The 27,328-nt window shown below is 46.4% G+C and overlaps 1 protein-coding gene and 1 long non-coding RNA gene across 5 annotated transcripts in view; one reads left to right on the forward strand and one right to left on the reverse strand.

Moving 5' to 3' along the window:
- LOC139267418 (uncharacterized) overlaps nucleotides 1-27,328 on the reverse strand; it is a 211,972-nt gene that overhangs the window by 89,156 nt on the left and 95,488 nt on the right. The gene's annotated exons all lie outside the window — the stretch shown is intronic.
- LOC139267419 (uncharacterized) overlaps nucleotides 1-27,328 on the forward strand; it is a 169,798-nt gene that overhangs the window by 7,437 nt on the left and 135,033 nt on the right. For all 3 annotated transcript variants that reach the window (XR_011593899.1, XR_011593898.1, XR_011593900.1), the window contains exons 3-4: nucleotides 3,648-3,742; nucleotides 6,009-6,170. This is a non-coding gene — a long non-coding RNA (uncharacterized lncRNA). The remainder of the gene's footprint in view (nucleotides 1-3,647; nucleotides 3,743-6,008; nucleotides 6,171-27,328) is intronic.

A 27,328-nucleotide genomic window follows, 5' to 3' on the forward strand; every position in this document is an offset into this window, starting at 1 on the left:
AGCGCCTTGGGATGTTTTTTTACATTAAAGGCGCTATATAAATGCAAGTTGTTGAATGAACTCTTTGCAGGTCTCTACAGAGGAGAAGTTCCGACTTGGGTTTATTTGATAAAGGTGGGAATCTAATAAAAGGAAACCTCCTGTCACTCCGATGGGCGATGTGGGAAATGGAAAATGTCGCAGTGGCAGTTGGCAGCGTACAGCCCTACGATTTCTAGACTTAACATCTGTGATTCACACAGGACATTTTAATAAAGCTTTCTACACATTTAAACTTCTCGCACAAATCACGAGCATTTAAAAAAAAATGTGTTTGCAAATCATGGGACTCACAAGTGCCCATAATGCCGCAGTGCTGCACTAGGGGGAGCACTTGTGAGGTTAGGAATTAGAGGAACAGGAGGAGGTCATTCAGCCCCCTCGAGCCTGTTCCACCATTCAATTAGATCATGGCTGATCTGTACCTTAACTCCATTTACTTGCCTTGGTTCTGTAACCCTTAATACAAAAATCTATTAATCAGAGTTCTGAATTTTTTAATTGACCATCATGCCTCAACAGCTTTTTGGGAGGAGAGAGTTCCAGAACTTAAAAAAAAAATAATTCCTGAGATGTGTGCATCGCTGGCAAGGCCGGCATTTATTGCCCATCCCTAATTGCCCTGAGGTGGTGAGCCGTCTCTTGAGCCACTGCAGCCCGTGTGATGAAGGTACTCCCACAGTGCTGTTCGGGAGGGAGTTCCAGGATTTTGACCCGGCGACCAGCCTTTGAGTGAAGAAGTGCTTCCTGACATCGGTCCTGAGCGGCCTAGCTCTAATTTTAAGGTGATGTCCCCTTGTTCTGGACTCCCCCCACCAGAGGTAATACTTTTTCTCTATCTACCCTATCAAATCCTTAAATCCTCTTAAACACCTCAAGTAGATCATCCCTTGGGAGTTGAGGCGCGTTGGAAAAGCAGAGAGAGCTTCACTCCGCAGATAATCCCACTGCACCTGACCTGAGAGTGCCCGAAGGCGGTCTGAAATGGGAAGCTGTTCCATTCCCTTACAAAATGCACTCAGGAATGAAAATGCCTTTCTGTTGCTAGGCTGTGTGTTGGGGCCTACTCGGATGCCTGGGCTATATTGTTGCACCACTGAACAGGACCCTCTTACTTAAACAAAAAAACTCCCTTGTAGCGCTGAGCCCTAAAAAATTGCATTTCATCAGCCTAAGTATTAGTGAAGCAGGAGCCAGACCTTTTATTTTTTTATTTGGCTTTTATGCTAATAGCTTACAAATGTTAAAAGATTTGGTCTACTGCCATCAGGGGCTTATTCACAGGGTGATTTGATTACCAGGTTATTGTGGCACAGGGAAGGAAGGGTGCAGAATTGGATCTTAAAGGTACAGTGCCCCACAGCTCACACAATTAATAAAAAAAATCTTCAGTGTTGGCTCATTTGGTAGCATCCTCACCTTTGAGTCAGCTGGTCATGTGTTCAAGTCCCGCTCCAGAGACTTCAGCACAAAGTCTAGGCTGACACTCCAGTGCAGTACTGAGGGAGTGCTGCACTGTCAGAGGTGCCGTCCTTTGGATGAGGTGTTAAACCGAAGCCCCGTCTGCTCGCACCGGTGGATGTAAAAGATCCCACGGCCACTATTCAAAGGAGAGCAGGGGAATTCTCCCCGATATCCTAGCCAATATTCATCCCCCAACCAACATCACTAAAGCAAAGTGGACATCGACAAAAACCTGCCGATGTCACCATAGCCTCAGGTTTACCACCGCTAAAAATGGCCACAGCACCAGCAGGCAAAAGCTCGTGCTGGGGGCCACGCTAACTCACAGAGTAACGCCCTCCTAAAGTGGTACTGCAGCTTCTTACAGACTCTGGGAATGAGGCTGTGGCGTTCACAATGAATTATGGGCAATTAAAAAGGGTACAAATTAAAGGAGCAATGTGTTCAGAACTAATAAAAATTAAAATCATGCGAATAATGTATTTTTCAGCCCTTACTACCTTACAAAAAATATATTAACATTAAAAAGAAATCCCAAATATGAGTCTTCAGCTCGTAAAGCCGAATTCCCTTCCGAACCTCCAAAAATGGGAAAAGTGCTTCAGCACGAACACAAATGGCACAGCAAGCCAGGGAAGTGGCACCCAGGGTCCCACACGCAGTACTCTAGCTTTGTGCAGGGGGTCAACACTGCAAGCAAGGTCCTCTACTCACAGGACCAGGAGGCTCTTCAGAAAGAAAGATGTGGTTTCGGATCACCAAGGCCGTCACTGCCAATAGTGTTGCCCCACGACCCGGCTCCAGTGCCCAAAGAAGCTTCATGACCTCAGACCACTGGTCATGGTCAGTGAGTGCATTTTTAAAAGCCGTTTCCTATCAACTGAATCACTTGATTCACATACCCCTTAATCACTCACCTACCAACAACCTGTACCAATCATGAGGCTTCACTTCACCCATTGGAGGAGACGGTGCTGGCCATTCTTGGCAGTCATGGTTGAGCACTTGGCCAGCACCGGGGCTGAAAGAATACAGGATGCTGGTATCCTCATACGTTATCCTCCTTCCAGCATGCACCTCATGCTTTCCCGTCCTCCCCTCTGTACAACTCCACCCTTGTACCTTCCTCATTTCACACACCCAAGGAATGCAGCCCATCCGTCCAGTAGTTGGAGGAGGAGAATGATAATAAGGAAAAAAAAGCATGACTCGATTTGACACTCCCAACCACCAGCTCCTCAGGTTTGACCTGCAAGGCCATCTGCAGTGTCCCTCACTGAAAGTCAGCTGCCTTCCACCAGCCATGCTGCAGCCAGTGGGGTAGCACTGCGTCACATCACTAGAATAGGCAAAGGCACACACAAGACAGTCACTGAGGGAACGCATAAGCGTGATGAGTTGATTTCTTGATGTCATAATGGATGGTTGGATGCATAAAGTTGGATTGGAAAATTTGCTTTGTGGTGGCATTTATTTCAACATTGTGGCAAGAGGACGTGGTCATGGTCAGTAACAGTGGGAAGGTAAAGTGTGGGACAAATGTTGAACGGGGAAATGGGATTGTGGTCACTGGTACCGCAGGCAAATGATTCCATCTCCGATATCCCGGCCAGAAAGGGGCTGTCTGGGATGCATCCTTCCTTCTGCTTCCTGCTATTCAGCTTCTTCCTCTTCTGTGTCTTCCTCTTCCCTCTGTGAGTGGATGCTGTCAATCTGAAAGGACAGCAGAAGATGCTGGAAATACTCAGCAGGTCAAGCAGCATCTTAGCCTGAGACGTGATCACTGTTTCTTTCTCCACAGATGTTTCCTGACCTGCTGAGTATTTGCAACATTCTCTGGTCTACTCAGAGGCCTTCCTTTACCATCCGAAGCCTTGCAAACATCCAGCAGCACTCCCTACACACATAAAAAAACTTTTAACATGTGTTGCATCAAGCCACTACTTAAATAAAATCAAAAAACCAAGTCCAAAAGCTAAATGCAAATTTACCTGAAAGATTTGTGTGCCTCTTTAAGAGGTGCTGACAGCACCTCTGTCAGTCTAGTTGTATGCTGGGTTTACCTGGTCAGCGCTAGGGTCGAAGTTCACCGTGGTGATGTTTAGTCAGCGTGCACGTCACCTCAGCGCCATTTTTCTTTTCAGGGCGATGGATCTTATCGGCAGTGCTATCAGGACCACGAAAATGGGGAACGGCGTGGGACCCGTCGTCAGCTGGCAGAAGAGCGGCAGCCGATAAGGTAGGTAATTTCTTCCCTCGTGGACTTTTATTTCATTGCTGTTTATGGGATCTTGCTGTGTGAAAATTGGCTGCTGCATTTCCCACATTTTAACAGCGACTACATTTCAGAAGTACTTCATTGTCAGTAAAGCACTTTGGGACGTCCTGAGGTCGTGAATGACCCAAGTCCTTCCTTATTTGCATCGCAGTTGTGGACTGGTACAAAAACAAATGGCCTCTAGGGGCTGTCATAGTGCTGGTGGAATAGTTCCATGAGTTGCTGCTGGTCTCAACAATCTCCTTCATTTCTATTGACATCAAATGGCAAGCGCCAAGGGAGTGCTGAGTGCGCAGCTGTGAGCTCTATCTCCTCACACTAACCTGGGTTTCTCATTTCATGTCGTCAAGGGGAAAAAAGACTGAATGAAGTTAGTGTTTCATATACAATCCCTTTTTTTTCCGTAACATGCATGACATCATCTGACCTCTGCTCACCTCTGTGTGACCCATGGGCTTGTGTTGCCGCATAAATACTAATTGAGCAGGGCGGCGAGGTCATTTCCAGGGCTTTGCATAAAGGTGATCTGCATGGACGTGGGGGAAATAAACTGTTTACCCATGTGTCCCCTCCGCCACTACCTCAAGTAAAGTGCAAAAGGCTTGCATTGATACAGCACCTTTCATGGCAGCAGCACGCCCCAAAGTGCTTTACAGCCAATGTTGTTTTAAGTGTAGTGCAGTGACTGTTGTAATGTAGGAAATGCAGCAGCCAATTTGCACAAAGCAAGCTCCCATAAACAGCAATTCAATAATAACCAGGTAACCTATTTATTTTTAATTGATGTTGGTTGAGGGATAAATATTAATCAGTATACCAGGGCGAAATCCCCTGTTCTTCTTCAAAATCGCGCAGTGGGATCTTTTACATCCTCATGGGTGGTAACAATCCATGTTCCATTAAGTGCTGTAACACTGTGTTCTATAGGGTGCTGTAACAAAGATAAGAACATAAGAAATAGGAGCAGGAGTAGGCCATTTGGCCCCTGAGCCTGCTCCACCATTTAATCCGATCATGGACTCAGCTCCACTTCCCTGCCCACTCCCCAAAATCCTTTATTCCCTTATCACTCAAAAATCTGTCTATCTCCGCCTTAAATATATTCAATGACCCAACCTCCACAGCTCTCTGGGGCAGAGAATTCCATAGATTTACAACCCTCTGAGGAAAGAAATTCCTTCTCATCTCAGTTTTAAATGGGTGGCCCCTTATTCTGAGACTATAGGCTAGTCTTTCCACTTTTGTGCAGATCGCCCAAAGATGGGCGTTATTTCCAGCGTTGGCGGTAAATATGGGTTTTGAGTTCGGCAGATTATCGCCCATTTTCAAAACCCCAACTTTCCATTTTATAAAATGTGCGTTACCATGAGCGATCTGAAATGGGCGTTAGCGTTAAATGTTTTGACCTTCTGCTGTAAACTGTCAGTGTTCATAGCAACGCCATGGCAATGGTCATTTCCCGTGCTTCAGGAGGTCAGGGGTCATCAATACATGCGCAGAAGAGGAGAGAGAGAGCGAGAGGGAGCAGAGAGAAACCGATAGCGTATGTGGGTATGTTGTGTGGTTGTTTGGCTGTTGTGAGAAATAGGAGGGAGATTTAACAGCAGCAAAAAGACGTGAGCACAAATAATGTTGTTCCCGCAGTTTTTGGGAAAAAAATATAGTTAAAATGGAAGGGATGGAGGAGGTAACACAGCACGCTGTGGAGACTGAGGATGCTGGCAAAAGCAGTGAAGTAGAAGAGGAACTATTGGGAGGACGAAAACGAGCTTGGAGATTCTCCGACGAGGCAAATGCCTCGCCCCTGCAGGAGGTGGAGTCACGCTGGGGTCAATTGACCCAGGGTGTGTGTGGGAAGCCCACCCCAAAGGTCTACCAGAATATATGGGTCGACATAGCCGAGGTGGTCTAGTTAGCGATGAACGAGGTGCGTGAGGGCAACCAGTGCCGCAAACACTGGAACAGCCGAGTATTACATTTATTTACATTTACTTATATATTTATATAATTTGAATTGTAAGTGTAAAGAATGATTAAAATCAGATGTGATGTCTTGCACTTATACCGGGAGTGTTTTACTCAAAGCCTGCGTTGACGGTGTACATCTTTAGGTATATAATGCTCATTTTCGTTATAATCATGTCGGTTATGTGTTGTATCAGTCTCTGTGACAGTACCTATCACACAATGATCTCATGCCATGTCATGCTGGTGTTACCTTTTACAGAAGAAGCTTTTTGAAGAATAGGGCTGAGCAGAGGTGAACGGGTGGTGGGCCACCAGTCACCATCGAGCTCACCGACATCAAGGAGTGGGTGCTGGCTGGCACTAGTGGGGAGCCACCCCTGGTCGGCCACGCATGCAACAGCAGAACCTGAAGTGATGCCACGTGAGTAAAGTATACACCATTGCGTGATGTAAAGTCAATAGATGCTACACCCACTCATATCCGACCAATAATATATTAAGTGTTCTCTAAATAAGGATGGCCTCATGAGAATCATTGCAATGCAGAATTTGGTCATGGTCATGAAATGTGATGTCTGTGATGATTTTGATAGCGGTGGTGCTTTTGTCGTGCATATGCTGTGTGTAGCATTGGAATCACCTTGTGACTCGAGCACCCCCTTCTCCTCGAATAACCTCAGTTATGTTTAGTAGCTCAGCCAGCAGCGTGGCCCCGTGCAACATCACCGAGCCAAGAGGTGGGGGTGTGGGGCCGGACTCGCCGGACGATCGTCCATCTGGTGCTGAGGAGCCCCGATTATCGCTCATGGAGCTGCAGGGTGCCTTCTCCACGGATGACAGTGCCGACTTCGAGGAGCACGCATCGCCAAGCTCCATAATGCATTCGACACCGATTACATCTAGTGCTCCTGCAGCCATGCCCTCCTCTGCCGTGGAGGTAGCAGGCCCAAGCACCTTGCCGCAGGGCACCCTAGGTGTCTCCATGACGGTGCCGACCACACGGAGGTTGGTTCGACACAGCAGGCCTGCTCCACGAACGGCAGATCTGAGCGAGGATATGGTACACTTGTCCAGGAGGAGTGTTGAGATAGGTCAGCAGATCCTCCAGACAATGGCCAGCATGTCCGCCACCATGAACGAGTACGTGCCGTGGATGGCGGAGGCCCTGGAATTGATAGCCAGGAACACTGGTGGCAGAGGGCTCCCAGTGGTCCCGGAGCGTTGCACTGCACCCCAAGGTGCTGCACCCCCATTGCCAACAATACATGAGAGCCAGGAGGAAGATCTTGCTTCTGGCTCGGAGCACATTCCCACCTCGTGACCGTCCTCTCCCGTATCCGGCAGTTCTGCCATCATGCCCCCCAATGAAGCAGCATCTGAGGAGCTCCTCAGCAAGGCGGCTTGGAGTAAGGAGAGGAAGGGGAAGGGGTAGAGGTAGGGAGGAGAAGCGGTGGGGAGGAAGGAAAGTGAAGTGCATGGCCGCAGGAGTTGTATTGGTCACAGCATTTTTATGTTGTGGTTGCTATTTTGTTGGGAGGTTAGGGGGAAGGGGGGAGGGGTGTACCTTGTTTTTTTGCATTCGTTTTCTTTGATTATGAAGTTTTGTTTGAAATGTGAACGCTTTTATGAATAATATAAATGTCATCAATTTAATGTGGGCTGGGGTGAGGATGGGGTGGGGAGTTGCTGACAGTTATAATTATGATTTTATACAAATGTTCTCATTAAATGTTTTTTATTTCACATAATCTTGTTGCACATTGTCTCAGATAAGATCGTTCTCCCTGTAAGTGCGTGGGGTGTAAGTTTTCGTCCTTCTCCTCCTCAGTTGCCACCTCTTTGACTGGGCCCATAATGCTGTTGAATATACCTTCTGCCATCTCTAGCCTGCAGCATGTGCGTAGTCAGCAAGACAGGCTGAGAAATGACAGGCTCCATTACAGTCACAATCAGTATTATACCTATTGTTCACAAACAATAAATTTACCTACTAAAACACCTAAAATAAATTCAAGTCGTCCACAGTATGATAAGATATTTGTTCAGATGTTCAAATCACCTTAAAAGAACTGCACAGTACATCAAAACTCCCCAGAAGTTGAAGCAGCGTTTTATATGAACCGACCTCCGATTTACAACATGGCGTCCATACCGCTGGGTTTAGTTCAGGTGAGAGCAACTTTTTCTCAGCGGGTTTTTCGACGAGTGATATTTTCGGCAATATGTGGCTGGGGTGCCGAGAGCAAGGCTCGGCGATATTAGAGGCGTTAGTTTTGCCCATTCTGATCTTTACGGCAAAAAAAAGTGGACGGGCGGTATTATTAATTCTCGACGTTAACAACATGCTGAAAGTAACGTTGGGCAATAAGTGAGCGATACATGGGCGTTAGTTTCCATTTTGTTGCTAAATGAGCGATATCTGGGCGTTATACCTCATCTCGCCGTTAAAATGGACGTTACCGGGGCAGTATCGATGCAAAAAAATTGGAAAGTCTAGGCCTATGTCCCCTAGTTTTAGTTTTCCCTGAGGGGAAATATCCTCTCTGCATCCACCTTGTCTAGCCCCCTCATTATCTTATAAGTTTTGATAAGATCACCTCTCATTCTTCTGAACTCCAATGCGTATAGGCTCAATCTACTCAACCTAGCCTCATAAGTCAACCCCCTCATCTCCGGAATCAACCTAGTGAACCTTCTCTGAACAGCCTCCAATGCAAGTATATCCTTCCTTAAATACGGAGACCAAAACTGTACGCAGTACTCCAGGTGTGGCCTCACCAATACCCTGTACAGTTGTAGCAGGACTTCTCTGCTTTTATACTCCATCCCCCTTGCAATAAAGGCCAACATTCCGTTTACCTTCCTGATTACTTGCTGTATCTGCATACTAACTTTTTGTATTTCATGCATAAGGACCCCCAGGTCCCTCTACACTGCAGCACTTTCAAATTTTTCTCCATTTAAATTATAGTTTGCTTTTCTATTTTTTTCTTCCAAAGTGGATAACCTCACATTTTCCCATTATATTCCATCTGCCAAATTTTTGCCCACTCACTTAGCCTGTCTATATCCCTTTGCAGATTTTTTGTGTCCTCCTCACAATTTGCTTTCCCACCCATCTTTGCATCATCAGCAAACTTGGCTACATTACACTCGATCCCTTCATCCAAGTCATTAATATAGATTGTAAATTGTTGAGGCCCTAGCACCGAACCCCACTAGTTACTGTTTGCCAACTGGAAAATGACCCATTTATCCCGATTCTCTGTTTTCTATTAGTTAGCAAATCCTCTATCCATGCTAATATATTACCCCCAACCCGTGAACTTTTATCTTGTGCAGTAACCTTTTATCGAATGCCTTCTGGAAATTGAAATACACCACATCCACTGGTTCCCCCTTATCCATCCTGCTAGTTACATCCTCAAAGAACTCCAGCAAATTTGTCAAACATGATTTCCCTTTCATAAATCCATGCCAACTCTGCTTAATTGAATTATGCTTATCCAAATGTCCCACTACTGCTTCCTTAATAATGGACTCCAACATTTCCCAACCACAGATGTTAGGCTAACTGGTCTATAATTTCCTGCTTTTTGTCTGCCTCCTTTTTTAAATAGGGGCGTTACATTTGCGGTTTTCCAATCCGCTGGGACCGCCCCAAAATCCAGGGAATTTTGGTAGATTACAACCAATACATCCACTATCTCTGCAGCCACTTCTTTTAAGACCCGAGGATGTAAGCCATCAGGTCCACGGGACTTGTCCACCTTCAGTCCCATTATTTTACCGAGTACTACTTCATTAGTGATACACAACACCAGTTGTTATAGAACCCTATTGAACACAGGTTATTACAACATCCAATAGAACTTGGCCTGGAACAGCAGCTTATAAGACACAGGATGTTATAGTGCCCTATAGAACAATGGTTGTTATAGTAACTCATATAGCACAGGGTGTTATAGCCCCCTATAGAATACACGTTGTTACCACAGCCTTAAGCTTTCTCTATAAGACTGTTAAATAGGAACTCCATTAGTTTTTTTGTTATGTCACTAAAATCTAAACCAATGGGCGATTTATTTTTCTGATACAGTTAAAACGTTATAAATTTCATGTGTGTGCATCTTCACGAGTGAAATCTCCTTTTCTTTCCCTTGCTGCTGACACTCATTCTTCGAAGGAAACAACTGTCCTTGCCTTCAGAGTGTTCCGTGTGTCTGTGTGTGATGCAGGGACAGAAAGCGAGAGAGTGAGGGACAGTGAAAAAGGCAGTGAGACCCGATGAGGGAAAGGATTGGAGGGAGAGAGAAAGGCAAGAAAGAAGAAACAAAGACTGTGAGAGATATAGTTGAGCATATGACAGTGAGAGAAAGAGAGAACAAAAGGGACAGGGAAAGAGGAGAGGTAGAGCAAGAGAGATAGACAAGGAGACGAGGAGAAAAACAGATCGACAGAGGTAAAAATTCAGAAAGAGAGCGAGTTCAACATTCAAAAGAAAGAGTTATCACAAGGCCCAATCTGCTTGAGCATTCACCAGCTATAAAAGAACTTTGAGAAGCTCCAAGAATGCACTGATTAGAATGAAAGATGATATCGAATAATGTTCAGCCGTGCAAAGCTGAAAAATCATGCGCCATCTGGCCAGTTACTGAATGTTTGTTCAAAGCTGCAAAGCATGCCTGGTGAATTTTAGGTCATTAACCCACAGAGGTTCCCTTTGTAAATTCATTGTACTTTCCACACAGCTCTCCCATTTAGAAAGGAGGGAGAGGAAGATCGTCACATCAGCGATTCAATTCCTGGGGTGAGAAAAAGAAATAATGATCATCAAGGAGAGAGAAATGGTGGGGGGGCGCGGAAGACAAAAAAGATATCTTGTGCCTTGCAAGCTTGCGGACAGAGAGAGTGAGAGCAAGAGGGACCTGGGGAGTGAGTGAGATTAGGCAACGGGACAGGAAAGGGGAGAGCGAGGGGAAGGAGAAACTGCAGAGAGAGAGCAAGAAAGTGGGCAGAGAGAAAGAGGGAAGAGAGAGAAGCTGGGAAGAGGTAATGAGAGACTAGGAAAAAAAGAGAGATAATGGGGGAGAGGGAGAGAGAGCAAAAGGGGAGAGAAGAAGGGGAGAGACAGAAAGGGGGAGACTAAGGAGAGAGAGAGAGATTTAGGGTGCAAGTGGAGGAGAAATATAATGAGAATAGAGAGAGAGAGAGAAAGATTGGGGAGAAAGACTAGGGGATTGGGAGAGAGAGAGACTAAGGGACAAAGAAACTATAAGGAGTAGATAAAGATAATGAGGACAAGAAGTGGTGGAAGATGCTTCTGTCTATCTGCACCAAGTAGGACTAACTGTTTGTTTTTTATTTGTGCACTGCTGTTCCCCACTGAATCCAGGTCATTTTTTTAAATTAAATTTGCCTTTTACACGTAGATTATAAGTAGTATTTAATGAGTGACTCTTAAATTTACCGATAAAATTAAACTTGAATTGCATCCGCCAATTATAGACAACACTTCAATGCTATTAATTTGAAACTTGTGAACCCTTGAGTAGAGATCTGCTCCACAGCAAACATTTCTAATAACTTTACACTTTAACATTTTCCGATCAAGATTTATTAGTAGTTACTGGCCAGTTCTGATGAAAGCTCACGTCAAAAATACCGATCTCTCTTTCTGTTTCTGACACTGGCCAACCTGCTGGGTATTTCCTCGTTCTGATCCACATATTTTCTGTCAGGATTCACGGTACAAAGATCGCGAGGAGGAACCTTAGTTGTTTTTTTCCTCTCTGTAACCCAGGAACACTACCACCAACTACAGTGCCCAATCACCCAGACAACCAGAATAGGCCTCGGCTCGAGTTTTTATAATTTGTACATTGGGATGTAGGAGCCACCAGCAAGGCAGGAATTTCAGCTGCCTGGGCTTGAGGCTCTAGAATTCCCTTCTTAAGCCTCTCCGCCACTCTACCTCTCTCTGCTCCTTTAAGATGCCCCTTAAAACCTATCTCTTTGACCAAGCTTTTGGTTACTTATCCTAAAATCTCCTTATGAGGCTCGGTGTCAAGTTTTGTTTGATAACGCTCCTGTGAAGCGCCGTGTGAAGTTTTACTATGTTAAAGGCGCTATCTAAATGCAAGTTGGTGTTGTAGTAATTGATGCTCATCCCTAGTTGCCCTGAAGGCATTAAGAGACTACCACATAGGAACAGGAGCAGGCCAGTCAGCTCCTCGAACCTGTTCCGGCATTCTATTCGATCATGGCTGATCTGCCCCTCAACTCCATTTCTTCATATCCTTTAATACCCTTACCAGGGTGTGGGACTGGAGTCGCATGTACAGCAGACTGGATGGGAGTTAGTAGGTCCCTTCCTGAAGGACAATTTGGTATTCTATGTCAATCCAGCAGCTCTCCCTCAACAGTAATCGAGGGACTGCTGCATCGTCAGAGGTGTCATCTTTTGGTTGAGACGCTAAGCCCTGTCTGCTTGTTCAGGTGGACGTAAAAGATCCCTGTACATTAGTCAAAGATGACAACCTACACCACCTGGTGCTGGCTCACAATTTACCAGATTTGAACTCATAAGCCACCGCTATAACCATCGGGCTGCCATACCGGCCTTTGAACAAAGTTCTAGTGTATCGTGGGGAAAAGTGAGAGGTTGGTCAATGAGATAAAAAGAAGAGAGAGAAAGGGTGAGAAAGGGGAGAGGGAAACTAGGGAGAGAGTGAAAAACTGGGGGAGAGAGAAAGTGAAAAAAGAGACTGGGTAAAGAGAGAAAAATAATGAGGGAGAGAGATAGTGGAGAAAAGGGAGGAGAGAAAGGGCAGAGAGGGTGAGGGAGCGAGAAGGGCAGATAGAGAAAGATAAAGGAGGGATAGAAAAAGGGAGAGAGGTTAAGAGATACAAAGGGATGAGAGAAAGATTGTGGAGAAGGACTAGGGGGCAGAGAGAGAGAGACTAAGGGACAAAAAGCTGTGGGACTGAGAGGAAGTTAGTGAGAAAGTAAAAGTAGTGGAAGATACAGCAGTCTAGCTGGGCCGTAGGACTAACTTTATTTCTTATGTGCTCCCCGCATTTCCCCACTGACTCCAGGCACTGACCTAGACAAGACTTACGTGTGCAGAATGATGGCGGATGAAATTCAAGATTAAGTGTATGCTGGAATGCCAGAAAATGTCGGAGCTTTTTTTTTTACAACCGCACTAACAGAGCGAGACTTCACAGCAGCTGCAGTGAATCGCAACTTCTGTCATCACCTCTCAATAAATGGTATCAACTAGCTAGAGAAGAGGCTGAAAGTGAAGACGATGCTGTGCAGAATAGAAAAGGTTAATCCAGAACACTAACTCCAGTTAAACTTGCAGGACAAGGGGACCTAGGTCCAGTTGGAAGGCAAGTCGAGGACTGATGTCAGGAAGCACTTCTTCACACTGAGTGATCAATACCTGGGGTGGTCTTCCGTAAACGGCAATCTTTAGGTGGCCATAAAAGATTCCATTGCACTATTCAAAGATAAAAAGTGTCCTGGCCAACACTCATCCCTCAACCAGCACTTCCAAAAACCTGATTAACTGTTTACTGATTTATTTTCCTGTTTATGGGACCTGGCTGTGATAAATTGGCTGCTACATTTGCCTATAAAACAAGAGTGACTCCAGTTCAGAAGTAATTCATCGGATGTGAAACACTTTGGGACGTTCTAGACTCTAAGCTCTGGAATTCCCTCCCTCAACCTCTCCAATTCTCTACCTCGCTTTCCTCCTTTAAGACGCTCCTTAAAACCTACCTCTTTGACCAAGCTTTTGGTCACCTGTCCTAATATCTCGTTATGTGCCTTGGTGTCAAATTTTGCTTGATAACGATCCTGTGAAGCGCCTTGGAACGTTTTACTATATTAAAGGTACTATATAAATGCACGTTGTTGTTCTATCATAAGAACATAAGAAACAGGAGCAGGAGTAGGCCATTTGGCCCCTCGAGCATACTCCGCCATTCAAGAAGATCATGGCTGAGTTGATCATCGTCTCAACTCCACTTCCATGATTTTATTGAATGGCGGAGCAGGCTCGAGGGGCCAAATAAGAACATAAGAACATAAGAAATAGGAACAGGAGTAGACCATATGACCCCTCGAGCCTGCTCCACCATTCAATATGATCATGGCTGATCTGATCATGAACTCAGCTCCACTTCCTCACCCACTACCCATAACCCCTTATCCACTTATTGTTTAAGAAACTGTCTATTTCTGTCTTAAATTTATTCAATGCCCCAGCTTCCATAGCTCTCTGAGGCAGCAAATTCCACAGATTTACAACCCTCAGAAAATAAATTTCTCTTCATCTCTGTTTTAAATGGGCAGCTCCTTATTCTAAGACCATGCCCTCTAGTTCTAGTCTCCCCCATCAGTGGAAACATCCTCTCTGCATCCACCTTGTCAAGCACCCTCATAATCTTATACGTTTCGATAAGATCACCTCTCATTCTTCTGAATTCCAATGAGTAGAGGCCCAACCTACTCAACCTTTCCTCATAAGTCAACCCCCTCATCCCTGGAATCAACCTAGTGAACCTTCTCTGAACTGCCTCCAAAGCAAGTATATCCTTTCGTAAATATGGAAACTAAAACTGCACGCAGTATTCCAGGTGTAGCCTCACCAGTACCTTATATAACTGTAGCAAGACTTCCCTGCTTTTATACTCCAACCCCTTTCAATAAAGGCCAAGATACCATTGGCCTTCCTGATCACTTGCTGTACCTGCATACTATCCTTTTGTGCTTCATGCACAAGTACCCCCAGCTCCCGCTGTACTGCGGCACTTTGCAATCTTTCTCCATTTAAATAGTAACATGCTCTTTGATTTTTTTCTGCCAAAGTGTATGACTCCTACTCCTGCTCCTATTTTTTAGTTCCCTGCCCCATCCCCATAACCCTTTACTCCCTTATTGTTCAAAAATCTGTCTAACTCCACCATAAATATATTCAATGACCCAGCCTCCACAGCTCTCTGCAGTAGAGAATTGTAAAGATTCACAATCCTCTGAGAGAAGAAATTCCTCCTCATCTCCGTTTTCAATGGGCGACCCCTTAATCTGAAACTATGCCCCTAGTTCTAGATTCTCCCACAAGGGGAAACATCCTCTCTGCAACTACGCTGTCCAGACCCCTCAGAATCTTATAGGTTTCAATAAGATCTGGCCCTTTCTTTCTGGTGCCAGTCCACATTTACCAGATTAATTGAATTCCATTTTCCAACTTTGTGACACTTGAACTCCCAGCTTCCGATTTGCTGGTCTACCAGTGTGAGCACTGTGCTACCCTGCCCACTATCCCAACACACTGATTCGCACCAAGGTTAACGTGCACGATACAAGCTTGTGTCTGTGTCCCACATTTGTTTGCCCTGCTTTACCAGTAGTTCTATGTAAAATACCTAAAGGAAGAGGCCATTAGCCATCCAACCAGCACAGAGACAGATAAAGAGACAGGAAGGGGTTTGGAGTTGTTGTTGTTTTTGAGTATAGGCCTACGACATTTAATATGCATGCTGGGTATCATAGAATAGTACAGCATAGAAGGGGGCCATTCGGCCCATCGGGTCTGGGTCGGCTCTTTCAGACACCAATCCAGTTAGTCTTACACCCACGCTCTTTCCCCATATAGAACATAGAATCATATCTCTGCAACTTTTTCTCCTTTATCCTAATCCCTTTTTAAGACTACTATTGAATCTGTATCCACCACCCTATCAGGCCATGCCTTCCAAATCCTAACCACTTGCTGTGTAAATCTTGTTCCTCATGTCGTCTCTGGTTCTTTTGCCAATCACCCTGGTTACTGACCCTTCCACGCCATTCATTGGATAATCTTAACATTTTCTCTTGGCTATTCTGTAACCAATTACACCTCCTCTGAACTCATTTTTGTTTCCACATTGGTCCCATTACCATCCCCTTTAGCTTTGCTGCCTGACCTGCTGCGTTTTTCCAGCGTTTCCTGTTTATATTTCAGATTTTCAGCATCTGCAGTATTTTGCTTTTGTTTGGTAGGATGTTATTCCCAGCTCCAACTTTAGCTTTGGCCTTAGTATATTCCTTATAACTCAGGAACAGGAGGAGGCCATTCAGCCTCTCGAGCCTTTTCTGCCATTCAATCAAATCATGCCATTTTTGTACCTCAACCCCATTTAATCGCCTTTGCTCCATATCCCTCGATACCCTTACCCCAACAAAAATCCAGCAATCTCACTCTTGAAGTTGACCCCCAACATTCACATGTTTTGGGGGGAGAAATATGTCTTTAAAGTCATTCCATTTGGCATGAACTGTGGTGGTAATAGAAACATTTTAAATAGATATATATTTCCATGCCTACAACACTTCAAATATCTCCAGCTAGGGAAACAGGACAGAATGGGCTTAAATGGCAATTTGAAATGCAGAATAACCGTTAAACATGAAGAAATTACTTTTTATTGAACAGGATACTGAGTGGGCTGGCTGTTAAAACGAAAAGATTATTTTCTCAAGGGATTGACACAAGCTTACATGCAAACGCAACACTTGCAAGTCGTCAGGTCATTGCATCGGATAAAGTACTCTTTGTATTCAACACCTCCCACTACAGTGTCCTCGTGGAGTTCTGAAAATACCCAAGCCCGATTATTTACTGCGTGTAACAATTCCCGCAGGAAGCTGCTTGGTCTTTGCTGCAGCTTAATTTGTCCAGAAGTTAGTGAGTTGCCGCTGCAGCATCTGAAATTTATAATATCACCATAAAGGGAAAGTGTGCTCCAATAAAGTGTTGCATATTTTTTAAAAATTCATTGCCAGGATGTGGGCATCGCTGGCAAGACCCATCCCTAATTGCCCTTGAGAAGTTGGTGGCGAGCCTTTCTCTTCAACCGCTGTGGTGCAGTTACTCCCACATTGCTGTTCGGAAGGGAGTTCCAGAATTTTGACCCAGCGACGATGAAGGAATAGCAACAACATGTATTCATATAGCGCCTTTAACGTAGTAAAACCTAGTAAAACATCACAAGGCGCTTCACAGGAGTATTTTAAGACATAAAATTTGGCACAGAGCCACATGAGGAGATATTAAGGATGAGCTGAGGCAAGGGCGGAAACAGGCGGTGTTACGGAGGTGGAAATTGGCTGTCTTAGTTATGCTGCAGATATGTGGTCGGAAGCTCATTTCAGGGTCAAAGATGACACCATGGTTGCAAACAGTCTGGTTCAGACTCAGACAGATGTTAGGGAGAGGGGTGGAGTCAGTGGCGGAGACCAAACTCAATGTCTTCCTAATAGTTAATCGGAAAAAATTTCTACTCATCTAGAACTGGATGTCGGACAAGCAGACTGTGTGCAACGAGCACATGGCAGGGAACTTTTCTTTAATAGGATCACAGGAAGGTACAGGACCGGATAAGACCATTGCAGTCCATCTGCCTAGTCCCTAAGTTTCAAAAATCCCATACACTAATCTATCTCATACTCTTCTATTTTTTTTCCTCTGTTAAATATCTATTTGATCCCTTCATGAATTTTTCAACAGTCCCTACCTTAACAGCCCATCTATTTCATATAGTTACCACCCTCTGTGTGAAGTAGTTAAAAACATTTTCTATCCAGCTTCCCCCTCATTTGACACATCCATACTCATCGAAAGAACTAGCAAATCTGACTAATATCTTCAAAAGAGCTTTCACAGTTCTCATGTGTTATCCGACAGTCCACTTATCTTGTATCACGGACCACATTGTCCTCATGCCCGACACAAGACTCCCAAAGCAAGCGCTCTACTTGGAACTCATGCACAGCAAGCGAGCCCCAGGTGGGCAGAGGAAACATTACCAAGACACCCTCAAAGCCTCCTTGATAAAGTGCAACATCCCCACCGACACCTAAGAATCCCTGGCCAAAGACCGCCCTGAGTGGAGGAAGAGCATCCGGGAGGGCGCTGAGCACCTTGAGTCTGGTCACCGAGAGCATGCAGAAACCAAGCGCAGACAGGGGAAGGAACGTGCAGCAAACCAGACTCCCCACCCACCCTTTCCTTCAATGACTGTCTGTCTCACCTGTGACAGAGACTGTAATTCCCGTATTGGACTGTCCAGTCACCTGAGAACTCAATTTTAGAGTGGAAGCAAGTCTTCTTCGATTTTGAGGGACTGCCTAGAATATCTTGTATATGATGCGATTTCTGCCCAAGAACCAATCCGGCTCCCTCTTGCAGGCATGCAGAGTTAGCACCCATCACCCCATCCGGCAATGTATTCCAGAGGCTCACTACTCTCTGTGGAAATAGGAACCGCCTAATATCCAGTCTATTTCTACTTTTGCATCATTTAAATGCATGTCATCCCAATTCTGTCAAACTGGAATAATCTATCAATAGGCACACAATCCAGCCCTTTCATTATTTTATAAACCTCTTATTAGGTCGACTCTAAGTTTACGCTGCTGGAGGAAATAGACCCAGTACTTTAAGTTTAACCCTATCTGAGTAACTAAGGTCTTAAAGCTAGGAATCATTCCCATAGCTCTCCTCTGAACCTTTTCCAAGGCCTCTATATCACCCAATATGTGAGGGGCCCAAAGCTGGGCATATTACTCCCGATACGATCTAACCAATGACCTGAAACCTTGGAGCTACTTGGTCTGTATGACTCGGCAGCACACCACCAACCTCAATTGGCCTCAGTGCCCTCGGGTTGGTGAGAGGAAAGGTTGGCCAGGATTTGTGCTGCTGGTCACTGTCCCGTGACCACCAAACCCCTCCTCTCCCCCTCCCACCCACCGGCTGGGAAGTACATTTATGTCAGAATTGCGCGAGGGCAGACTCGTGCTGGGCTGTGAGGTCCACCCCCGCCATGTACTCGACGCACACATGGATGAATGGTCGGTCACAAGGTACCAGAGGATGGCTGTGGAGACATACCCCAGTGAGATGTGGCACCTTCAGGGGAGGAGGCAGGAACTTACATCTGATGCATGTAAATATCCACTCTATCTAGGTCCCTTATAATTATATACACCTCAATTAAGTCTCCCCTGAGCCTCCTCTGTTTTAAATAACACCAGCCTATCTAATCTTTCCTCATAGCTAAAATTCTCTAGTCCTGGCAACAGCCTTGTAAATCTCCTCTGAACCCTCTCTAGTGCAATCACATCTTTCATGTAATGTGGTGACCAGAACTGCATGCAGTATTTGCGTTGTGGCCTAACTGGTGTTTTATACAATTCTAGCATAACCTTCCAGGCTCTTATATTACATGTTACTGGCCATCGTACATTGCAGCAGCATTGACCTCAAATTCCATCTTGTGATGCATCAGCTGAAATTTCTATTGGTTTTTCAGGTTCAGAGAATTTCTAAATCAGCTCATGCACGACCAGCTTTCCTCCGTTTCTTCCCGTCTGTGATTCCCGCTCCATCGTATGGTTGTTTCCAATAGTTCCTAAGCAGTTTCTGAAAGACCTGGCATGAATTTATCCAGGTCACACGTAGGAATCCTTACAGTCTTCCCTGCACTGTGGATGTGAAATATACTCAATATCTGAGACGAGAACATTCACTTGTAATGCTAACCACCGACAAATGCCAGCTCAATGGCCTCAAATATAGAGGTGGACTCTTCTTGTAACTTCAAATACTTTCCAGAGTCTATCATGATATTCTTTATAAATATTCTGCACTATTACATGATCCATCAAATTGTCTTCATCATCGATGTGCTCACCTGATGGATCTTTTTCCCATATATTTTCAGAGCGAATGAAGGGTGGGGTCCTTGGGTTGTCGTATGCTCCTTCCGTTGTTTACACTTGGCTTTAGCTTGCTCCCGGCGAAGAGACTCGAGGTGTTCGGTGCCTTCCCGGAAGCTTTTCCTCCACTTTATGCAGTCTTGAGCCAGGGATTCCCAGGTGTCAAAGGGGATGTTGCACTTTTTCAAGGAGGCTTTGAGAGTGTCCTTGAAGCGTTTCCTCTGCCCACCTGGGGCTCACTTGCCGTGTCAGAGCTCCGAGTAGAGCGCTTGTTTTGGGAGTCTCATGTCGGGCATGCGGACGATGTGACCTATCCAGCGGATCGAATGTAATCAATGCTTCGATGCTGGGGATATTGGCCTGAGCGAGAACGCTGACGCTGGTGCACCTACCCTGCCAATGGATTTGCAGGATCTTGCAGAGGCAGCGTTAATGGTACTTCTCCAGTGTTTGGAGGTGCCTGCTGTATATAGTCCACATCTCTGAGGCATAAAGGAGGGCGGGTATCACCACTGCTCTGTAGACCATGAGTTCGGTGCCGAGTTTGAGGTCCTGGTCTTCAAACACTCTTTTCCTCAGGCGACCGAAGGCTGCACTGGCACACTGAAGGCGGTGTTGGACTTCTTCATCGACATCTGCCCTTGTTGAGAGTAGGCTCCCGAGGCATGGAAAATGGTCCACGTCGTGGATTTTGATAACCGGGGGGGGCAGTGCTGTGTGCCGGGGGCAAATTGGTAGAGGACCTTTGTTTGATGGACGTTTAGTGTAAGGCCCATGCTCTCGTACACTTTGGTGAAGGTGTTGACGATGGTTTGGAGTGCAGCCTCCGAGTGTTCGCAGAGGAAAGCATCGTCTGTGTACTGTAACTCAATGTCAGAGGATGGGATGACCTTGGATCTGGCCTGGAGGTGTGGAAGAGGTTGACCAGGTTCCCGTTTGTTCTGTAGATTAGCTCCACTCCAGCGGGGAGCTTACTGAGGATGAGATGGAGCATTGCAGCCAGGAAGATCGAGAAGCATGTTGATGCAATGACACAGCCTTGCTTGACCCCAGTCCGAGCGTGAATTGGGTCTGTGGTGGATCCGTTGGTCAGGATCACAACTTGCATGTCGCCGTGAAGCAGACGAAGGACAGTGACAAATTTTTGGGGCGAGCCAGATTTGAGGAGGATGCTCCATAGTCCCTCACGGTTGAGTGTCGAAGGCCTTTGTGAAGTCAAAGGCGGCCATGTACAAGGGTTGGTGCTGTTCCCTGCATTTCTCTTGGATTTGCTACACGGTGAAGATCATGTCCATTGTGCCCCTTAGTGGGCGGAATCCGCATTGCGACTCTGGGGGGAGTTTTTCAGCCATGGGAGAAGGCAATTGAGGAGGATTCTTGCAATGACATTTCCTGTGGCAGACAGCAGGGAGATTCCTCTGTAGTTACCGCAATTGGACTTGTCGCCTTTCTTGAAGATGGTCATGATTACCGCTTCTCTGAGATCCTCTGGCATGCTCTCCTCCTTCCAGATGAGAGAAATGAGATTGTGTATTTGCACCAAACATGCTTCGCCGCCATGTTTTAGTGCTTTGGCGGGGATTCCATCTGCTCCTGAGGCCTTGTTGTTCTTCAGATTTCGGATGGCCTTTGCTACCTAATGCCGGGCTGGGGTTGTGCTGAGATGGTGGTGGGTAGCATGGTGCAGGATGGAGTCGAGAACACTCACGTCGAAGACAGAGTCTCGGTTGAGGAGATCTTCGAAGTGCTCCTTCCAGCAGGCACTGACTGCCTCTCTGTCCTTGATGAGTACATCCCCATTCTTGGCCAGCAGTGGGGTAGGGCCTTGGGTGCTTGGGCCATAGGTGGTCTTGACTGCGTTAAAGAATCCTCGCATGTCGTGGTTGTGGGCTAGTTACTAGATCTTCTGCGCTTCCTCCACCCACCATCTGTTCTTTAGGTCGCGAGTTTTTTGTTGGACCTCGGCCTTCAGATGTCTGTAGAGCTGCTTTCTTGCTCTCGAGTTGTGTTGCTGCTTCAAGTCCAAGAATGCCTTGCGCTTGCGGCTTATTAGCTCCTGGATCTCCTGGTCGTTCTTGTCGAACCAGTCTTGGTGTTTCCTGGTCGAGTGACCGAGCGTCTCTTCACAGATGCTAATTATGGAGGCCTCGAGGGCAGACCAGGCGCTGTGGGCATTCTGCATCTCTGGGTCACTGGGAGTCGTCAGGTTGGCAGTGAGGCGCCTGCTGAATAGGACTTCCTTAGCAGGGTTGTGGAGTGCTCCAGCATTGATTTTCCTGCGGCATTGTTTCTGTTGCCGTCGCTGTTTTGGGGCTGCGTTGCTGGTGATAACAGAGTGGATTATGCGGTGGTCCGTCCAACAGTCGTCAGCTCCTGTCATGGCGTCGGTGATGCATACGTCCTTGCAGTCCCTCGCTCGGACAATGACGTAGTCTAGCAGATGCCAGTGCTTGGAGCAAGGGTGCTGCCACGAAGCCGGCTCAAGGAACAAGGTGGTGGTTACGCCTTCTTTTGGAAAGATAAACCAGAAGAAGAACACCATCTCCATGGGGTGAGCTTCGCCATAAAAAATTAATTTGTCTTTCTGATGGAACAGGGTGTTGGTTATGACAAAGCCATGTTCTAAGCATTTCGTCAGGAAGTGGGTGCCATTGGAGTTGGTTTTCCCTACCCCCTCTCTGCCAATCACGCCTCCCCAGAGGTCTACGGCCTTTCTAACTCTGGCTTCAAAGTCACCCAGGAGGATCAGCTTGTCGTCTGTTGATATTCAGGATAGGTATTGTTCGAGGCTGGAGTAGAACTCCTCTTTGGTCACGTCTATAGCTTCCAGTGCTGGGGCGTACGTGCTGAAGACCGTAGCGCACTGGTTCCCGGCTAGGGTGATCCGAAGAGTCATGAGGCATTCGTTTATCCTGCAAGGGGAGTCTCTGAGACGGCCCACTCGTTAATTTTTTATGGTGAAGCCAACCCCATGGGGATGGTGTTCTTCTTCTGGTTTGCCTTTCCAGAAGAAGCTGTGACCACCACCTTGGTCCTTGAGTATTGAACATGCAAACCTTGGAACTTGCTTCATTCAGTTTGAGTTGCCAGCAATCTCAGTATAAACCACATTAGTTCAGTTTGTATCCTACTGGCAAATTTCTGTTTTGTTGAATCTGAGTAGCTGACTATTCAAAACACAGGAAGTCTCCAGCCCGCTTACTTCCTGGAAGAATAAGTCAGGGGAACTACCTAAAGTGCACCGCTCTTTCACTTGATCTTTCATTGCTCCGGTGCCTCACACTATGTCTGACATCAGATTTTGGTCCCACGGCAGCTCTTTGCCACAGAGAATTATCCAGTATTCCAGGCATTATTCTGCCTTTCATTGCTGATCTCATCATCATCATCAGAGGCAGTCCCTCGAAGTGAGGATGACTTGCTTCCACGCCAAAAAGGCATGCGTTCACAGGTGTTTCAATGAAGGACCTAATAGTCCAGATCCCGAACCACATCGTGAAGGGTGGAAGATGCCTGTGCGTGGGTTTTTCTAACGTGTGGTGGCCGTTGCACACCAGCCACCACACGGACTTGACAGAGCTAGGTCTTGGTCCAATGGCAAGGATTAACCAAGACTAACTGGAGACCAGCTCTGCTGCACGGACCGAGCGCGCACACATGTCGCAGTGGTCTTATGTGAGGTCTGAATGCCCTTACATTGTTTTCTGCTTTATGTGCGCATTGTGGTTTTGCCCTGAAGATGTGAAACAAATTCCAAGGGTCTCTGAGTTTCTCTTGGAGACCATAGCCCTAGAATGTCCTTAATAGAAACAGAAAATGCTGTAGATACTCAACAGGTCAGGCAGCAACTGTGGAGAGAGGAACAGGTGCTCAAATCTGCACCAAATTAAATCTGTTTGTATCTGTTTTCTTGTCACTTCCAGGAGACTACATGGTTTCCAGGTGGGGGACGGGAGGGTGCATGTATTGTGATGCATAAGACATCACAACTGTGTGTGACAGGCTGAATGGACCAGTAGATTACACCGAATGTACAGCACAGCACAGCCATTCAGCCCAATCAGTCCATGTCGGCCTTTATACTCCACTCGAGCCTCCTCCCGTCTTTCCTTGTCTGACTCCATCAGCACAACCCTCTATTCCCTTCTCCCTCTTATTCCATATGAAAAGTCCCAGATGCATGAGAATGCTGGTTTCTGTGGGGACCTGAGGGATAACAGGTCGCTTGCAATAACCATAGAATCGTGCAACAAAGCGGGAGGCCACTCTCCCTATCGTCCCTGTACTGGCTCAATTAGTCCCACCACTCCCCTCATCTAATGTTGTCCCCTTTACGTAGGATATACGGCACAGAAACAGGCCATTCGACACAACCAGTCCATGCCGCCGTTTATGCTCCACTCGAGTCTCCTCCAATTTTTCCTCATCTAAATCTATCAGCATAATCCTCTAGTCCCTTCTCCCTCATGCTTGTCTAGATTCCCCTTAAATGCATTTATACTATTCGCTTCAACCACTCCCTGTGGTAGCGAGTTCCACATTCTCACCACTCTCCTGAGTAAAGAAGTTTCTTCTGAATTCCCTGTTGGATTTCTTGGTGACTATCTTATATTGGTGGCCTCCAGTTTTGCTCCACCCTACAAGTGGAAACATTCCATCTGGGTCCAGTCTATCAAAATTTTAAAGACCTCTGTTAGGTCGCCCCTCAGCCTTCTCTTTTCAAGAGAAAAGAGCCCCAGCCTGTTCATCCTTTCCTGATAGGTATAACTTACACAATGCTTACACAATATTCCAGGGTTGCTGCGCTCCTGATTTTCCTTTCATCCCCTGTGCTTCTTCCCCATATGGCTCCCCGTAGGTCTTTTCCTGTCCATCATTTTCATATGTTCATTAAATGGGCTCATCTGTGATCAAAACTAGGTGAGAATGACCTGTTTCAACTCACAATCAAAGGCTCTTGACCTACTTCTTAGTAGCTGATTAGCTTTGTCCACAGCATTAGTGTTCAATAATCCCCCACAAATACTTAACCTTTTCTACTTTAATTGATGGACACCCCTACATCGTGCAGATGGTTTACAAGTTGCCCTTCCTGACAGGCCTTGCCATACATGTGTGTGTGCTTGTGTAGTGTAAATACAGGAAAACTGAGGCGGAAAAAGAAAAGAAAATCGCTTCCTCTACAAGCTACTGCATATACAGCACAAGTGCTCCTCACTCAACAAAGTGGGTGATGATAGAGTTTACGCCTCGTACCCACAGAATGTCATTTTAACTCCATGCAGACTGGACTCGGGAGGCCAGCCCGCCCCTGACAGGTAGGCACTTAAAATGCAGAAGTCACGGCCCGATTATGTCATTGGCACTGCAACACTATTTTAACTCCCGGGATCGTGAGGTCTGCAAGGCGCCAAACCTCCCACACAACTCAATTCCCTCGGTTTTGGGCGGGACACAGGACAAAACTATTGAAATCACAATGCAACCCGCCTGACATAGTCATACTCACAGAATCATACCTTTCAGCCAATGTCTCAGAGTCCTACATCACCATCCCTGGGTATGTCCTGTCCCACCGGCAGGAGAGACCCACCAGGGGCGGCACAGTGGTATACAGTCGGGAGGGAGTGGCCCTGGGAGTCCTCAACATTGACTCTGGACCCCATGAATTCTCATGGTTTCAGTCCAAACATGGGCAAGGAAACCTCCTGCTGATTACCACCCTCATCTGTCAGCTGATGAATCAGTACTCCTCCATGTTGAACAACACTTGGTAGAAGCACTGAGGATAGCAAGGGCACAGACTGTACTCTGGGTGGGGGACTTCAATGTCCATCACTAAGAGTGGTTCGGTAGCTCCACTACTGACCGAGCTGGACATAGCTGCCTGACTGAGCCTGCGGCAAGTGGTGAGAGAACCAACACGAGGGAAAAACCTACTTGACCTTATCCTCACCAATCTACCTGTCACAGATTCATCTGTCCATGACAGCATTGGTAGCAGTCACCACCGCCCGTCTTCACGCTGAGGGCACCCTCCATCGTGTTGTGTGGTACCACCACTGTGCTGAATGGGATAAATTCAGAACAGATCTAGCAGCTCAATACTGGGCATCCATGAGGCGCTGTGGGCCATCAGCAGCAGCAGAATTGTATTCCACCACAAATTGTAATCTCATGGCTCGGCATATCCCTCACTCTACCATTACCATCAAGCCAGGGGGCCAACCCTGGTTCAATGAGGAGTGTAGAACAGCATGCCAGAAGCAGCAACAGGCGTACCGAAAAATTAAGTGCCAACCTGGGGAAGCTGCAACACAGGACTCCATGTATAGTGAGCAGCAGAAGCAACATGCTACAGACAGGGCTAAGCGAACCACAACCAAAGGATCAGATCAAAGATCTGCAGTCCTCCCACACCCAGTCGTGAATGGTGGTGGACCATTAAACAACTAACGGGAGGAGGAGGCTCCATGAATGTCCCCATCCTCAATAATGGTGGAGCCCAGCGCGTAAGTGCAAAAGACAAGGCTGAAGTGTTTACAATCATCTTCAGCCAGAAGGGCCGAGTGGATGATCCATATCGGCCTCCTCCTGAGGTCTCCACCATCACAGAAGCCAGTCTTCAGCCAATTCGATTCACTCCATGTGATATCAAGAAACAGCTGAGTGCACTGGATACAGCAAAGGCTATGAGCCCCAACAACATCCTGGCTGTTGTGCTGAAGACTTGTGCCCCAGAACTAGCCGCACCTCTAGCCAAGCTGTTCCAGTACAGCTACAACACTGGCATCTATCCAATCACCTGGAAAAGTGCACAGGTATGTCCTGTTCATAAAAAGGACAAATCCAATCCGGCCAATTACTGCCCCATCAGTCTACTCTCAATCATCAGCAAAGTGATGGAAGGTGTCATCAACAGTGCTATCAATTGACAATTACTCACCAATAACCTGCTCACCGATGTCCAGTTTGGGTTCCACCAGGACCACTCAGCTCCAGATCTCATAACCGCCTTGGTCCAAACATGGACAAAAGAACTTAATTCCAGAAGTGAGGTGAGAGTGACTGCCCTTGACATCAATACAGCATTTGACCGAGTTGGTATCAAGGAGCCCTAATAAAACTGAAGTCAAAGGGAATCAGGGTATAAACTCTCCACCGGCTGGAGTCATACTTAACACAAAGGAAGATGGTTGTGGTGGCTCGAGATCAATCATCATAGTTCCAGGACATCGCTGCAGGAGTTCCTCAGGGCAGTGTCCTAGGCCCAACCATCTTCAGCTGCTTCATCAATGACCTTCCCTCCATCATAAGGCCAGAAGTGGATATGTTCGCTGATGATTGCACAGTGTTCAGTGACATTCACAACTCCTCAGATAATGAAGCAGTCCATGCCCACATGCAGCAAGACCTGGACAACATTCAGGCTTGGGCTGATAAGTGGCAAGTAACATTCATGCCACACAAGTGCCAGATAATGTCTATCTCCAACAAGCAAGAGTCTAACCACCGCCCCTTGACATTCAACAGTATTACCATCACCGAATCCCTCACCGTCAATATCCTGGGGGTCACCATTGACCTGAAACTTAACTGGACCAGACACATAAATACTGTGGCAACAAGATCAGGTCAGAGGCTGGGTATTCTGCAGAGAGTGTCTCACCTCCTGACTCACCAAAGCCTTTCCACCATCTACAAGGCACAAGTCAGCAGTGTGATGGAATACTCTCCACTTGTCTGGATGAGTGCAGCTCCAACAACACTCAAGAAGCTCGACACCATCCAGGACAAAGCAG

Source organism: Pristiophorus japonicus, chromosome 7 (assembly GCF_044704955.1).
Source record: "Pristiophorus japonicus isolate sPriJap1 chromosome 7, sPriJap1.hap1, whole genome shotgun sequence".
In the NCBI taxonomy this organism is placed as follows: Eukaryota; Metazoa; Chordata; class Chondrichthyes; family Pristiophoridae; genus Pristiophorus; species Pristiophorus japonicus.